Below are 17,639 nucleotides of genomic sequence, written 5' to 3'. Positions count from 1 at the left end.
CAAGTAAATAGTTAGCTAGCTATGTTACTTCAGCTGCATTGCTAGGCAAGCTTACACAATTGTACATTCAATTTGCAGTAAATGCTTTAGCCAGCTAGATTCTTTACACCCACTGTTTCACTAGACGACAGCCTGCTTTGCTGGTTTTCACAAGAGTCCCTAAAACACAAATTACAAATTCATTCTCATGTCATAACACTAGCTAGCTCGTCAGATAACTTGCTAAATAGCGATTTTCGTAAATTAACCTCTCTGGGGTATGTGGGACGCTAGCGTCCCACCTGCGGGACACACTCGCCAACAGCCAGTGAAATAGCAGGGCGCCAAATTCAAAACAACAAAAATCTCATAATTCAAATTTCTCAAACATACAACTATTATATCCCATTTTAAAGATACACCTCTCATTAATCAAACCACAGTGTCCGATTGCAAAAAGGTTTTACGGCGAAAGCATAACATTAGATTATGTTAGGACAGCGCCTAGACAAGAAAAACCACAAAGCCATTTTCCAAGCAAGGAGAGGTGTCACAAAAAACAGAAATACAGCTAAAATGAATCACTAACCTTTGATGATCTTCATCAGATGGCACTCATAGGACTTCATGTTACACAATACATGTATGTTTTGCTCAATAAAGTTCATATTTATATAAAAAAAAACATTTTACATTGGCGTGTAATGTTCAGAAATGTTTTGCCTCCCAAAACGTCCGGTGAATGAGCACATCAATTTACAGAAATACTCATCATAAACGTTGATAAAATATACAACTGTTATTCAAAGAATTATAGATACACTTCTCCTTAATGCAACCACTGTGTCAGATTTCAAAAAATCTTTACGGCGAAAGCAAACTTTGCAATAATCTGAGTACAGCGCTCAGACATCAAAACAAGCCATACAGATACCTGCCATTTTGGAGTCAACAGAAGTCACAAATAACATTTTAAATATTCACTTACCTTTGATGATCTTCATCGGAATGCACTCCCAGGAATCCCAGTTCCACAATAAAAGTTTGTTTTGTTTGATAAAGTTAATCTTTATGTCCAAATACCTCCATTTTGTTCGCGCGTTCAGTCGAGTAATCCAAATGCACCGTGCTCGCGCAGTAAATTCAGACAAAGTCCAAAAAGTTATATTACAGTTCGTAGAAACATGTCAAACGATATATAGAATCAATCTTTAGGATGTTTTTATCAGAAATATTCCAGAATATTCCAACTGGACGATTCCTTTGTCTTCAGAAATGAAAAGGAACACACCTAACTCTCACGGGAGTGCGCGCGATTGAGCTCATGTCATTTTCTCAGTCATCTGACTCTATATGCTCTTATTCTCTTTCCATTCACAGTAGAAGCATCAAACAACATTCTAAAGACTGTTGACATCTAGTGGAAGCCTTAGGAAGTGCAAAATGACCCCACAGACACTGTGTATTAGATAGGCAATCACTTGAAAAACTACAAAACTCAGATTTCCACACTTCCTGGTTGGATTTTGTCTCAGGTTTTTGCCTGCCATATGAGTTCTGTTATACTCACAGACATCATTCAAACAGGTTTAGAAACTTCAGAGTGTTTTACTATCCAAATCTACTAATAATATGCATATCCTACCTTCTGGGCCTGAGTAGCAGGCAGTTTACTACGGGCACGCTTTTCATCCAGACGTCAAAACACTGCCCCCTACCCAAAGAGAGGTTAACCTTATGACAAATAATATGCACAAACGTTTGTCTCTACATTAACTACAATATTCCTCTCAATTGTAAATTTTTCACTTGTCCCATTATGACGTTATAACTACTTACTTTTGGTTCCACCGTAATGTTTTGTCAGGCATCTTCACCCAGGGACGGGTGGCTCATGTCAAATTCGTCATTGGAACCACTCGATATGATTGGTCATATGAAAAACATTGGGACCCAAATGCATAATGAGTGCTCTAACTCCCCCTTGTGGTGGTCTGGAGAAATGAAGCCGTGACGCTGGGTACCTCTAAGTCCCGCGGTGTAAGCTCACATCTTTTAAAGGAGGAACCACTATACATTCTTAAACTGCATACTAATTTTGGCGTTTGATCTAGTAGAATTCACTCGTCTTTTCCAACTCAAGTGTTTGACAACAGCTGATAATCAGATACATTTACCAAAATGAATGAAGGGTGGGAGTCAACGCAATCGTGCATTAGATGACGCATTCTGAGTACTACTTTCAAAATGTCTCATACAATAAAACGTAATTTTTTTCACATACTATTTAGTACGCTAGGATGGGTATTCGGACACAGACACTGTTTCATGTGCTCTGTCCTGTCTCAGACCTGTGAGGTGGTTCTGAGAAGGTTTGAGTTCTGGCTGGCGCTTTTGAAGTTCTGTCTGAATTGTGATATTTTAAAAGCTACTGGTTCCACTGATTGTTCAGTTTGAGTGCCATTTCAGAGGACAGATTTTTGTTTCTTTATGATTTCGTTTTGAAAAGACAATGTTTTTGCCTTTAATGTAAGGCGCCTGGTCTGTAGTCTTTCAGATCGTTTGGGATCTCCGAGTCCAACCACTAATCTATCTCTAATAAGTTCATCATAAGGTGAGTTATAGTGTTATTAGTCACTTCCGATACCATCTCTCCTTTTTTTTCAGGCAATCAGAGGACACATAACATTCTTTGGGCTCACACACACACAGTGGTTTAACAGCATAAGATTGACACACTGCGGACAAATCACAATACCCCCTTTTGCCCTATGTGACATAAGTGTGGGGTCTGAGGGGAGCTGCTCAGGTCTCTCTCCCATGGTGGAAGACTGGAATCCCTGATGTGAAGACATGCACTCTGCTATCCGAGGCAGTGGAAAGTGCTAAGTGGTACTAGAAAGTGGTATTAGAGTTTTGGGATGCATCCCAAAGCAACACTGCACTACATTGAGGGGTGTCTAGACAGGGTATAATAGGGAGTGAGGGAGAGTGGCAACACAAGGAGGTGGGTAAGGTGAGAGAGAGAGAGAGAGAAATGTGTTGGTTTGGGAGGGTGGGAAGTGAGTGAGGGTGTAAAGAGGGACCAGGTGACCGTCACAGGGTCAGGGGTCAGAGATCACTTCTCACCTAACCTTGGCGTCGCTCATGCTGTGTCCATGGTAACATTAGGTCTCCAGCTCCGTGACAATAGGACCCTGTCAGAGAGTTTTCCAAACCAAGAGACTCAACAACTACCTAATACACTCAAATCTAAGTAAAGGAATGGAATAAGAATATATACATATAAATATATGGATGAGCAATGACCGAGCTGCATAGGCAAGATGCCATAGATGGTATAAAATGCAGAATAAACATATGAGATGAGTAATGCAAGATATGTAAACATTATTCAAGTGGCATTACTAAAGTGACATTTACTAAAGTGGCCAGTGATTTCAAGTCTGCGATGGCTGTTTAACAGTCTGAAGGCCTTGAGATAGAAGCTATTTTTCAGTGTCTCAGACCCAGCTTTGTTGCACCTGTACTGACCTCACCTCCTGGATTGTAGCTGGGTGAACAGGCAGTGGCTCGGGTGGTTGTTGTCCTTGATTATTTTTTTGGCCTTCCTGTGACATCGGGTGCTGTAGGTGTCCTGGAGGGCAGGTAGTTTGCCCATGATGATGTGTTGTGCAGACCATTATCTGTAGCTATCCGATTATGTCAGCTTCAAATAAATAAATAATTGTGTCGGTAAAGTGTCTAATTGAACACGCTGAGGATTTACAAAGTATAGAGGTTGCTTATATGGAAGGATTTACCGACATTGTCAAAATCGAAAAACTGCAGCTTTCTTCGTCGATAAAAAGATGCACTTAAAATTAACTGACACGGTAGAATACCCAAGTTCATTGAGGTTTTTGTCTGTTAGAAGAACGCGAACGGTACATATCACCGCGGTTATTCTACCAGTTCCTTTGATTTCAATACAATATCGATGTGATTGATTCCTTTGCACACTCTATTGAGTACAGCAGAACAAGCTAATAAATTCCAGTCTTGAGCGAATGCTTGGTAAATATTGGTGCGTGTGCAATTCACAAGGTAGGCTACTAACTGTGATGTGTGTGTAGGGAGTAACTTTATGAACTGGCCTTCAAAATATCAATACTTATTTCAGCATATTGATTATGAATTTGGATATCTACAAACAGTGTTTTGACACTCAGCCATCAATAGAAAAGCCATGACAACAGGAAGCAGGAACAGTATCATTTTCAATGTGTTTTACAAATATAAATGGCACTTTTAACCGAATTTTTCATCAGGATTCTACCCAAAAACGTGCTATAATTTATTGATTTTGATGATATTAGTGTAATCATGAAAATATGTTTGTAAAATGGCCCTGCTACAGACGTCTATATTGGTCCACTAATACAAGACTAGTAAAGGGCCAGTGCACTACTTTGGGATAATTAAAAAACGTTTTCTTTTTCAGGGGATGCTGTCAGCATCCTCAGCACCCCTACTTCACCGTCTATACCCCCCAGGGTTAAATGCCCCCCTCCTGCAATTATCACAGAAACCACTTTGTCACAATTTTGTTTAAACACTTTCCCTGGATGCCACTAGTCTTGTACAACAAAAAATGTAATCGGTCTCATCTCAACTTTTTTAAGTCACTCCAACAAAACGATTTTGATGTACATTGAGCTAATCATTTGTCATGTACAGAAAGAAATTATATACTGTATATAATCTAATGAAGTTATATCTATAAACGTTTTTATATATAACATTAAGGGAGCCCAAAGACAAATAATCCACTTGGTTAGAGAGAAAAATGTTAACCAGTTTTTAATAAAGTGATCAAATTTAAAGTGAGTATGTTTGGGGCTAAACATTTCCCTTAAAGGGGGGCGTTTTCCCCCAAATTACCCTATTAGTTTTACAAATATAGCCTATATATTTTACAGTCATGGGGTTAACGGAGAGATTCAGAATCTGCCCCCAGAGCAACATTGAGACATTCCATGAATTATGTGCTAAAATAAAACAATGAAAGGATGTTGTTTCAGATTTGTATACGTTTGAATTCCTAGGGAACTATAGGGTGTGTCATCTGGACATGTGTATGAATGAGGCGGCTAGTCACCGAAGCTTTTGGATTATCATTCACGACACGTCATTGCAGGGATTTGCTGGATTTTATGCCTTTCCCTCAGGATTCTGCTACGACCAGTCCGCGACAGCAGCAATAATTATACTATAGCGGCAGGTAAACTATATATTTATATAATCATTCTGAAAATGTTGATAACGGGAGATTAGTTAAACAGATAATAATAGATGAGTTTCATATCCTAAATGATCATTTTCCAACTCTATCGAAGGATGTTTGTTTTTTCATTCAAATGTTGAATTAATAGTGTTTTGTCCGAGGTAAGCAATCACATAGGCTATGAATAGCCATCATTTCAAACCTATTCCATAGGCTCCAGCATTTAGTTATGCTACAGCTGTACCTCTCTCCTTTTACAGCAGCATTTATTCATTCTATTTCTGCACTTATAAACTCAAGTCCAGTCATAGGCGTTAACTGAATGTAGGCTACCGAACAAACATATAGCCTGTAGACATATTTGTAAGTAAACTATAGCTTACTAGTATTTTCTTAAACCAAAATGGTATTTTAGTGAAAAGTGGATTTCATGATTTATTAATCTGTATGAATGTATTATGGTCATCGATGTGTAGCCTCCATGATGCTTGCATTACTAATATCAGATTTTTGTTGGTTACATTTTCAGGTGACTCCTACATTGGAAATACATTACATTTCACTCAAGTGGAATGGTTGCAGTACTGTGCTATTGACAATAAAGAAGTATAAAGTAATATTCCCCGGTTTATTGTATTCGAGGAATAAAGACATCACCAGTAGAAGCCTACTAAATGAGTTCCAGAACATCGGAGAATTTGGAGCTTTCCATACCACACTGCACCTTCAACGGGACTACTCAGACAAATGAGACATGCATCAACCAAGTTGATCAGTTGTTTCTGGCATTCTCGTCCACTGTCGTGCTCATCGTCCTCGTGGCGGTTATCATTGGGATCATAATTGTTTCTCTCGCGACTTTCCATTTACACAAAAGGAAAATGAAAAAGGGCAAAATTCGAAAGGCGCAGGAGGAGTATGAGCGGGATAACTGCAGCCCTAAAACCGCCAAAGGGGAGCAAACAACCAGACATTGCATCATGGTTAGACCCGGTCTCCGAGCGTCCCCCGCTGCAGTCCAGAAAAATGAACAGAACACGCCGTTTAATGAAGACTCTAGTGTCACACCTAACCCAGAAAACAGCTCAAATGCTGACACAAGCCAAATTAACAGCACCCACTGGTGTCTCGGTGATAATGCATAGTTCGTTCGTTGAAAAACTTGTAAATAACTACAGTATATTCATATTATTACTAGAGATATAGTTGCAGTTCCACAAACATGAACAGTCCTCATTATAATTTACCACCAAGGATTACCGGGAAGAGCCGTGCCCTTTGACAGAGATGGTTTACTCTGTACAGCTCAAGTAGACCAACCTATATAATATGGGACTACCAAAAGGTTGTTGTTTTTTGTCACAGCTGGCCTTTTTTATCACTGAATGACAAGAAAGACTAACCACCAGCTTAGATGGTTGTTACAGGAGTCAACTTGGATCAAGTAAATGGAATTGTATAAATGGAATTGTATAAATAAGATCGTTCTAAATTGGCTGAACATAGACCTATAGTCATCTCATACCGGTGAAGTGTTGTAATGTGAAGGAGGGGACTGAAGGGGTCATTGTGCACTTCAGCACTGGACAGCGTTCATCGCAGCGATAAGCACTGTTTAGTGCTGAAGTGGTTCTCCCTGTCGAATGTCAGAAGCGCTGAATGGTTGAGGCAACGGGTGTATTCATTAGTCGGACGCGGTTGCAAAACGTTTTTATAGGTGCAAAACGTTTTGCAACGAAAACGAGAGTTTCTATTGGAAAAATTCGCGTAGGTCCACACTCGTTCGTGTTTTTCATAGTTCTACAATGCTTTTTACTTTAAAGTAGAGAGCATAATAGCCATATATATTTCCCAATTAAGTAGGCTAGAAATATTTTTGGGAATAGTAGCTATTTTACGATAAATGCTGTTTTTGCCATGCTAGTGAGGTAAAAACATATTCCTTTGTCCTACATAGTTTGAGAATACTTTTTGGACTGAAAGCATACAAATGCGCTGTTAGTATTGGTAAAATCTTGTTTTGGTCAATGTTCTGTATATCAAAAGTGATATTTGTGTTAAAGAGGCATTCTACAGTAGTTCCGTCATTGTTTAGCTTTTTACAGCAGATTAATATATATACTGGATAATTTATGCTTTTAGTTCTAGAATAGCATTACTATAGTGTATCTTACCTTATCTATAATAAATAATTAACCATTTTAAAAGTCAAAATTTCTCTGCATTTTCTTGTCAGTATGCTAAATTGAACTTGGTACAGTATATAGGCCTATCTTAAAAATGAATGTCAGTTTTAACTTATAGATGAAGCAATAGGCTACACAGACCTCATTTTTGTCATTCAATGTGGCAGGGTAACTAACAATAGGGTGCATATGACATTTTCTGTCCATCATTTTAACGATTCATATCATATAGCCCTATAAACACTATCATAAATATTCAATGATGTAATTATGTTCAAAATATGGTAATTTGGCCTATTAATGCACAATTACTGCCCAAATATTTTTTTACCCCACTGCCACTTAAGTACATTTTTCACTTGGCCCAATGCAAACGTTTTTATATCAATATCAAATAACTGCTGGGTAACAATTAAGTACCTTACTGTGATAGATTTAAATTAAAATGGGCAAAAATAGTTTTTAAGTTAAAAAAATATATAAATACAACATGTAAAGTCCCATGTTTCATGGGCTGATATAAAAGATCCTAGAACTTTTCCATATGCACAAAAAGCTTATTTCTCTCAAATTGTGTGCTCAAATTTGTTTACATCCCTGTAAGTGAGCATTTCTCCTTTGCCAAGATAATCCATCCACCTGACAATTGTGGCATATCAAGAAGCTGATTAAACAGCATGATCATTAGTCCACTCTAAAATGTGAAGTTTTAAGGGAGAATGCAACTGCCACGCTGACTGCAGGAATGTCCACCAGAGCTGTTGCCAGAGAATTGAATGTTAATTTCTCTACCAATGTCGTTTTAGAGAATTTGGCAGTAAGTCCAATTGGCCTCACAACCGTAGACCACGTGTAACCACGCCAGCCCAGGACCTCCACATCCGGCTTCTGCACCTGCGGGATGGTCTGAGACGAGCCACCCAGACAGCTGATGAAACTGTGGGTTTGCACAACCAAAGAATTTAAGCACAAACTGTCAGAAACCATCTCAGGGAAGCTCATCTGCCTGCTCGTCATCCTCACCAGGGTCATGACCTAACTGCAGTTCGTAACCGATTTCAGTGGGCAAATACTCACCTTCAATGGCCACTGGCATGCTGGAGAAGTGTGCTCCTCACGGATGAATCCCAGTTTCAACTGTACCGGGCAGATGGCAGACAGCGTGTATGGCCAGTTGTTCAACTTTGTGAACAGAGTGTCCCATGGTGGCGTTGGGGTTATGGTATGGGCAAGCATAAGCTACGGACAATGAACACAACTGCATTTTATCGATGGCAATTTAAAATGCACAGAGATACCGTGAGGAGATCCTGAGGCCCCTTGTCGTGCCATTCATCCGCCACCATCACCTCATGTATCAGCATGATAATGCACAGCCCAGTGCCGCAAGGATCTGTACACAATCCCTAGAAGCTGAAAATGTCAACCATTGAGCCTGTTTGGGGTGCACTGGATCGACATGTATGACAGCGTGCTCCAGTTCCTGCCAATATCCAGCAACTTTTCACAGCCATGGAAGAGGAGTGGGACAACATTCCACAGGCCACAATCAACAGCCTGATCAACTCTATGCGAAGGAGAGGTGTCGCGCTGCATGAGGGAAATAGTGGTCACACCAGGTACTGACTGGGTTTCTGATCCACACCCCTACGTATCTGTATTCCCAGTCATGTGAAATCCATAGATTAGGGCCTAATTTATTTATTTAAATTGACTGATTTGCTTAAAATAATAATAACCAAACCATTGTTGGTTTAAGGGCTTGTAAGTAAGCATTTTACTGTAAGGTCTACTACACCTGTTGTTTTCGGCGCATGTGACAAATAACATTCGATTTGATATGAACTGTAACTCAGTAAAAACCTTTAAATTGTTGCATGTTGCGTTATATATTTGTTCAGTGTAATAAGTTGAAACAACTAGATTTGTGTTTTTTTGTTTTACAGTGTACCTTTATCCAAACAAGACTCATATCTGATTATTATTATTGAATCTAGGCCAAGGTCCGAATTTCAAATTGACCCCTTGCTCCTACTCCCTAGCCAAATGTAGATCTGAGAGGACTGGATGGGTGGAAACAATATGACAAGATTTGCAACCATTCAATCAACCACCTGAAAGCAAGATTAAAGTCCTTCTCCAGTCTCCTTTTCAACTAATTTAAAGTAACTGTCCAGTGTTTCAGATTTCAATGAAATATAACCTACTATTAATTACAATATGAGTTTTAAATAATCTTCCTTCCAAAAAATGGTAATTAATTATGTTAAAAAACAGCTTTTCTCTGTTGGACTCTTGTGGGCGTACTCCAACAACAGAATGGTGTGGGCATTAAAAAATCATGCGAGTAGATCGCTGATTGGCCAGCTTTGAAACGGTCTGTTTGAGATACACATTTCAGGTGGGGTATTTGAAGTATGAGTACAGGATGAGTCAACAGAGTACAAACTTTTAAAAGTGAGATTTTCACTGGACAGTTACTTTAACACCTGATTTACTTAACAAAAGGCACATCTCAATAGGTGGTCCAGGTCAGACATGACATGGCACAAGGGGGGAGGGGGAGGTTGGCCTTTCCTCGTTTGATCTCTATTGGTCCTCTATTGTTCCTCAAGCAATGGGGGAGGCTGATGACATCACATCTGACCATCAGACCAACACATTGAAGGCCCTACTCCATGAAGTTTGCAGTTGTGTCTTAAAACCAAAACAAAATACATTTACTGTGTACTTTACTGTATATTCTTTGGATATCGCTTTTCAACAGGAAAAGTTCAAAAAGTAAGTTATTACTAAGTTATTATTATTATTCCTAGCCACTGTGCTTCTACACCTGCATTGCTTGCTGTTTGGGGTTTTATGCTGGGTTTCTGTGCAGCACTTTGTGACATCAGCTGATGTAAGAAAGGCTTTATAAATACAGTTGATTGATTACCATAATTCTTACATCCACCCAATACTTTAAAATCTACAGAAGTGACAAGGGGAGTTGGGGTAAGTAGTTGATTTGAATTGAATTCAGGATAAGAATTGGATCTCTGGAACACTGAGGATCTGAACTCTCTGTCCCAGGTGCATCCAATTACCTATCACAAATAAAGTCATGATTAAACCTCTGTCTGTCGCTATCACAAGGCTAATTGCCTTAACAGGGATTCCAGGTTGAAAAAGGTAGATACATATTGACAATGAAAGCGTGGTTATGCTCTTTCACCTCTAAGCTAATGGCCTTTTGAATTCCCCCTTGTGGCAATGTGGAGATACTGTACATCTAGGCCTAGATTCAGGGCTTGATAAAAGCTGTATCGCTAAAGTTCTGCGCTATAGCGCAATTGAAATTTTAAGGTAATTTCCGATTGAGACGATATATGCAGCGTTTACCGTGAATTCCATCTCCGCTAACATGGGAACATTGCCTTAAAATGTTTATTTCGCCGTAGCGCAGCTCTTCAGCACTACGGATTGAATCGAGCTCCCAATCAGGTCAAGCATTAGCCAGGGTTGGCAGACATCGGCATAGCAGATATTTTTGGCAGTGTTGGAGGTGTAACTTATTGCACTTATTGAGCTGACGTATCAGTGAGTGGCTGCTCTTGTGTGTCACAAGCTACAAATCCCTACCGTGTTCAAAATGGCAATAGAAAGTGTAGGCGGTATCGACGATAGGAATAATGACTCTCAAAGGTCAAACCATTGATGTAAGGCTAATGCATGATTTCATGATCATTTAGATGGATGAACTTCTAACACGGCTGCATGGGATTTGTTGGATTATAGTCGGGTGTGATTTCGTTGCATCCAATGGCAGTGTCCACGATAAGCTAACGCAAAGAGCCGCTTGTGGAATTGACAGGGCTAACTCAGTTGTGTTGTACTTACCAGTACCCAGTGTTTGCGGGGTCCGACATGCCAATCAACCTGCTATCTGCCAGTCACGGGAATGCCTGGAATGTTCTGATTCCGGGCATCCTGGTGGTTGGCGGAGTGTCGTGGAGGGGGGTTGGGCAGGGGGATGGAGCATTGGAAGTTAAGACCAGGTTTAGCCATTGTTCTCTCTCTTACGTCTGGCCTTCACAAGAGAAGGTCAGGGTTGTTTTATAGGGTATCCTTCATTTATTTGGCGTGGGCTACGGCCAAACAGTAGCCTGTGTGAAGTTGGGTTAATAAACCATAAATTCGGAAACTCAATCCTCTGTCTGGACAATTGTTCCTTTATGATCTAGTCAGGTCATTACATTGGTGTCAGAAGTAAAAACGTTGATATAAGTTAGCCAGCTAGCGTAGGTGAGAACGGGGGTTGGAAATGCTTCGAGGGAATCCAAAAGTGAAGGTGGAGGTAGGGGACGATTATGGCCAAGGAGGTGCTTGTGCATGGACGTCGGAAGATCTGGCTGAGGGGAGATCGCCAGGGCTTGAGGGAGGACATTAGAATGATGGCGGCTGAAGCGGGCATGAGTGCTTCGTCGACTGTGCTTCGGCGCGGATTCTGGTGGGCGGACCGAAGGGGTCACGTCGACGCGGCAGGACGAGGAATCTGGGGCTCAGGATGTAAACGAACATGGCGGCGCCCAGTTCCCGGTTGTGTCCGTATCTGTTAAGACCCTGAAGTATTCCAGTAAGGCGGATTGGGAAGCTTTTCATGCTCAGTTTGAACTGTTAGCTCATTTTGGGGGGTGGTCGAATGAAGATAGGGCACTGCAGTTGGCTTTATGCCTCACGGATGATGCTCTGGCCTGTTTGATATTGATTAGCTCCGAGGACAGACGTGCTTATGGGGCTTTAGTGGGAGCACTGAGGAGGCGCTTTGGACAGTGTGTACAGCCTGAGCTGCTGGGCTCCGAAACTGAGTAATAGACGCAGGCAGCCTGGAGAGCCACTACGGGTGCTAGCTAATGACATTGAGAGCCTCTCTCGGCGGGCATATGCTCACATGCCCCCCTCCGTGCAGAGCGAGCTAGCACGGGACCAGTTCATACAGGCGCTCTCTCCTACAGAGTTGCGCAAAAGACCCAGCTGGCTCATCCTGAGTCATTGCAGATAGCCTTGGAGATGACTTTGGAGAGGGAGCTGGTGTGGGCTGGGGCTTCAGTTGGGGCTTTGGTGGGGGTGCAGGGTGACAGACCCACTGTGCGGGCTGGGGGGCAGAGCAGCCCAGAGACGGAAAATCCTGCATGGGTGGCTGAAATGACTGAACTCATTCGTGCTGTGTCGCTACAGGCGACACGAAACACACGCCCTGGTCCCAGGGTCTGCTGGGGGTGTGGCCAGCCAGGCCATCTGCGCCAGGATTGCCCCATGTTCCCCAGAACTCAGGGAAACGGCTCAGGGTCCGCATAGACCAGGTAGTGCGGACCCCTGGCTTTCTTTCCCAACCACCATCTTCAGGAGGAGCCCACTAGTACAGATGGGGAAGCAAGGCTCCACTTCCCCCAGAAGCAGACGAGGGCAAGCTGATGGAGCCTGTTGTTGTGGTGGGCCGGACCTGTGTTGGGGACTTTTGTCATGTCCCTGTCACTGTGGAGGGTGTGTCCTGCTCTGCCCTGGTGGACATTGGGTCCACAGTAACCCTGGCGAGGCCGGATATTGTGCCAGGTTGGACTCAGTGTGAGCCCACAACAGTGCAGCTCTGCACAGTCACAGGTGAACTGGCACCCATGAAAGGGAAGGGAATAAAGACTCTGACAGTAGGGGGCAGGACTGTGCGTCATCCTGTATGGGTGGCGGCTGTGCAGGACCCTTGTATCCTGGGGTTGGACTTTCTTAGGAGCACAGTCTGCCAGTTAGACCTAAATGGGGGCACACTGAGCTTCCAGGGAGGGCCGGCAGTCACCATGTCCCCCCCTAATGTCACATTCACTCAACCCAACAAATCCTTTACTCCAACAGTTAAAGCAGCAGAGACTCATGGCTGCCCCCCTCTCCCACATCCATCTGTGACTTTTCCCCAGCCCCTCTGTCACCTACGTCTGTGAGTTACATTCCCCCAGCTACCTCCACAACACATCCTTCTGTGAGCCCGGGCCGCGCCCCCCCAGCCCAGCTACCCCAGATGGGAGAGGAGAGGACACTGTCTGCAGTGAGGGAGATATGGGGGAGGAATTGTGTTGGTCCTGACCCCGAGCAGCAGGAACGGTTGCGGAAGTTGCTGTTTGAATTCAGAGACAGCTATACGCTGAGTGAGTCAGAGGTGGGTCAGACTCATCTGGTGCAGCATGAGATCGACAGAGGTGATGCTCGACCCATCAAGATGCGTCCCCGCCGTATCCCGCTGGCACGCCAGGAGGAGGCAGACAAGGCTGTGTTGGAGATGCAGCGGGCAGACTTCATCGAGCCCTCAGACAGCCCCTGGGCGGCGCCAGTCGTCATGGTTCCTATGAAGGGGGGCAAGCTGAGGTTCTGTGCGGACTACAGGTGGCTGAATGAAGTAACCAGGAAGGACTCATACCCCATACCACGTATCGATGAGTCGCTGGACCTGGTTAGGGGGTCCTCCTGGTTCTCCTCACTAGACCTCCGCAGTAGCCCCTCTCCCCAGAGGCCAGAGCCAAAACTGCGTTCTCCACTAACCGAAGACACTGGCAGTTCAAGGTCCTGTGCTCCGGCCTGTGCAACGCTCCAGCTACTTTTGAGCGTTTGATGGACAGGGTGCTGGATGGCATCCCCCGACAGCAGTGTCTGGTATACTTCGATAACATCCTGGCCCATGGCAGCTCCTTCCAGTCAGCCCTGGTGGCGCTACGGCATGTGCTGGAGTGGGTGGCTGCCACAGGTCTGAAGCTCCACCCCGAGAAGTGCCACTTTATGAGGAGAGAGGTGTCCTTCTTGGGCCACCAAGTGGGGAAGGAGGGTATAAGCACCATGGAGGACAAGGTAGGGGCTGTCCAAGACTGGCCCACCCCCACCGACCAGCGTCAGCTGAAGAGCTTCCTGGGCCTGGCCTCGTACTATACGAGGTTTGTATGGGGCTTCTCAAGCATCGCTGCTCCCCTGAACCGCCTGCTGCCGAAGGTCAAGGCCTTTACTTGGACAGTGGAGTGTGAGGAGGCATTCAACACCCTCAAACATGCACTGATCGAGGCCCCCGTGCTCACCCTCACCTTGCCCTTTATCCTGGACACAGATGCGAGCAATGTGGGCATGGGTGGGGTGCTGGCCCAGATGGGGCCAGAGGGGGAGAGAGTGGTGGCCTACTTCAGCAAAACATTTGGCAAACATGAGTGCCGCTACTGTGTCACCTGGCGGGAGTTCTTGGCTGTTGTGGCTTCCATCAAACACTTCAAGTACTACCTGGGTGACCTGCCCCTTACTGTAAGGACTGACCACTCTGCTCTCCAATGGCTCATGTCTTTCAGAGAGCCAGAGGGGCAGGTGGCACGCTGGTTGGAGGAGCTTCAGCCATATGACTTCACAGTGGTGCACAGGGCAGGGGCACGCCACTCCAACGCCGACGCCTTGTCCCGTCGGCCCTGTACTGTAGACGGCTGCCGCTACTGTGAGCGGAGAGAGGGACGTGAGAGAGAGCTGTGTGCAGAGGAGGGGTCTGTGCCACAGTGTGCCGGGCGAGAGGGCCTGTCTGCTGTGAGCTGCAGACTGTCAACGTGGCTGAATGGGGGCAGAAGCAGGGTCGGGACACAGACCTACAGCCAGTGCTACAGTGGGTAGAGGCGCAGGTGAGGCCACTGTGGGAAGAGGTGACAGCGCTTTCACTCGTGACCAAAGGGTTGTGGTCAAAGTTTGAGAGACTGCGGCTGGCTGATGGCGTGCTACAGCGGGCATGGAAGGAGTCAGCTACGGGAGAGGAGAGGTGGCAGGTGGTGGTCCCAAAAGCACTGCGGGAGGCTGTGCTCCAGAGTATTCATGGAGGGGGGTGGGGACCGGACACTTTGGGGGTCACAAAAACCCTCTGCCGCCTCCGTCAGGGCTTTTACTGGGGGCAGCACAAGAGGGATGTGGAGGACTTTTGCCGTTGCTGTGACAACTGCACAGCAAGAAAGGGCCCCCCAGGCCGCTCTCATGCTCAACTCAAACAGTTCCCAGTGGGAGCTCCAATGGAGAGGGTGGGAGTGGATGTAGTTGGGCCGTTCCCCACCACAGACCGTCGAAACCGCTGGGTGCTCATGGCCATGGACTATTTCACAAAATGGCCCGAGGCCTATGCTCTGCCTGACCAGGAGGCAGAGACCATCGTCGACGCCCTGACAGCGGGGATGTTCAGCAGGTTTGGAGCTGCGGAGTCCATCCACAGCGACCAAGGCAGAAACTTTGAGTCCCGTGTGTTCGCCACCATGTGTGAGAGGCTGGGTATGCACAAGACCCGCACTACTCCTCTCCATCCTCAAAGTGATGGCCTTGTGGAGCCATCACAAAACGCTTGGACAGCAGCAGGCCATCGTCTCTGCCAAACACCAGCGTGACTGGGACCAGCACCTGCCTATGGTCCTCATGGCATGCCGCCCCGCTGTCCAAAACTCCACCTCTTGCACGCCTGCCCTCCTCATGCTGGGGAGAGAGATCCGCACACCTGCGGAGATGGCGTTTGTGTAACAGTGTAGGTTCCGTCCCTCTCTTCGCCCCAACCCGGGCTCGAACCAGGGACCCTTGCACACATCAACAACTGACACCCACCGAAGCATCGTTACCCATCGCGCCACAAAAGCCGCGGCCCTTGCAACGCAAGGGGAAACCCTACTTCAAGTCTCAGAGCGAGTGACGTCACTGATTGAAACGCTATTAGCGCGCACCACCGCTAACTAACTAGCTATTTCACATCGGTTACACTCACCCCCCCTTTGACCTCCTCCTTTTCCGCAGCAACCAATGATCCGGGTCAACAGCATCAATGTAACAGTGTAGGTTCCATCCCTCTCTTCGCCCCAACCCGGGCTCGAACCAGGGACCCTTGCACACATCAACAACTGACACCCACCGAAGCATCGTTACCCATCGCGCCACAAAAGCCGCGGCCCTTGCAACGCAAGGGGAAACCCTACTTCAAGTCTCAGAGCGAGTGACGTCACTGATTGAAACGCTATTAGCGCGCACCACCGCTAACTAACTAGCTATTTCACATCGGTTACATTTGGTCGGCCCCTGGATAGCCCTCATGTTCCCCCGGGGTCGGAGTATGCTCGGAGACTCCAGGACCGCCTGGAGACAGCCCACACCTTTGCCAGAGAGCAGCTGGTGAATGCAGGTGTGAGGCAGAAGAGGAATGACGTGCACACCCGGGGAAGGTGTGACGTGCACACCCGGGGAAGGCACCCGGGGAAGGCACCCGGGGAAGGCACTTTGTGGCTGTGGAGCTGGTCTGGGTCTACAGCCCCCTAAGAAAAAAAGGCAGATGCCCCAAGTTGGACAGTCACTGGGTGGGACCCTTCAGCATCCTGGAGAGGGTAGGGGAGGTTGTTTACCAGGTGCAGCTTCCTCCAAGGGGGAGAAAGGTGGCACTGCACCTGGACAGGCTAGCCCCATACAGAGGGGCCTCTTCTCCCCAAACCGCAGGCACACCCACAATTCCCCTCCCTGGAAATGCCATTCACCAGGCACCCAACCCCAGGTGCCACAGACAAGGCTCCAGACAGCCCACTCCCCCTGTCACCGCATGGTTCCCCGGACACGGACTGTATTCCCCGTTCCCGCATCCTTATCCCCCATATCCCTGCCTTGATCCCCTGGGTCCCAGAGGGGCAGCCCCCTGCCACGGATGGAGCCCCGTTTCACATCTGGACACTGCAACCATCACGGCCACGCAGGCAAAGGAGACCTCCGGGTTGCTTCAGAGACTTTGTTTGTTCCCTCGGGGACGAGGGACTTTGTGGTGGGGGCTGTGTAGTGACCCACACATACAGCTGTGTGTTATGTGTTAGGCTATTAGTTGGTTGTGTTGTACTTACCAGTACTCAGTGTTTGCGGGGTCCGACATGTCAATCAACCTGCTATCTGCCAATCATGGGAATTTCTGGAATGTTCTGACGCAGGGCATCCTGGTGGTTGGCGGAGTGGCGTGGAGGGGGGTTAGGCAGGGGGATGGAACACTGGAAGTTAAGACCAGGTTTAGCCATTGTTCTCTCTCTTACATCTGGACTTCACAAGAGAAGGTCAGGGTTGTTTTACAGGGTATCCTTCATTTATTTGGCATGGGCTACGGCCAAAGAGTAGCCTGTGTGAAGTTGGGTTAATAAACCGTATATTCGTAAACTCAATTCTCT

Source organism: Salmo trutta, chromosome 26 (genome assembly GCF_901001165.1).
Source record: "Salmo trutta chromosome 26, fSalTru1.1, whole genome shotgun sequence".
NCBI lineage: Eukaryota > Metazoa > Chordata > Actinopteri > Salmoniformes > Salmonidae > Salmo > Salmo trutta.
The sequence above is the reverse complement of the archived record's forward strand: the minus strand, read 5'-3'. Positions refer to the sequence as shown.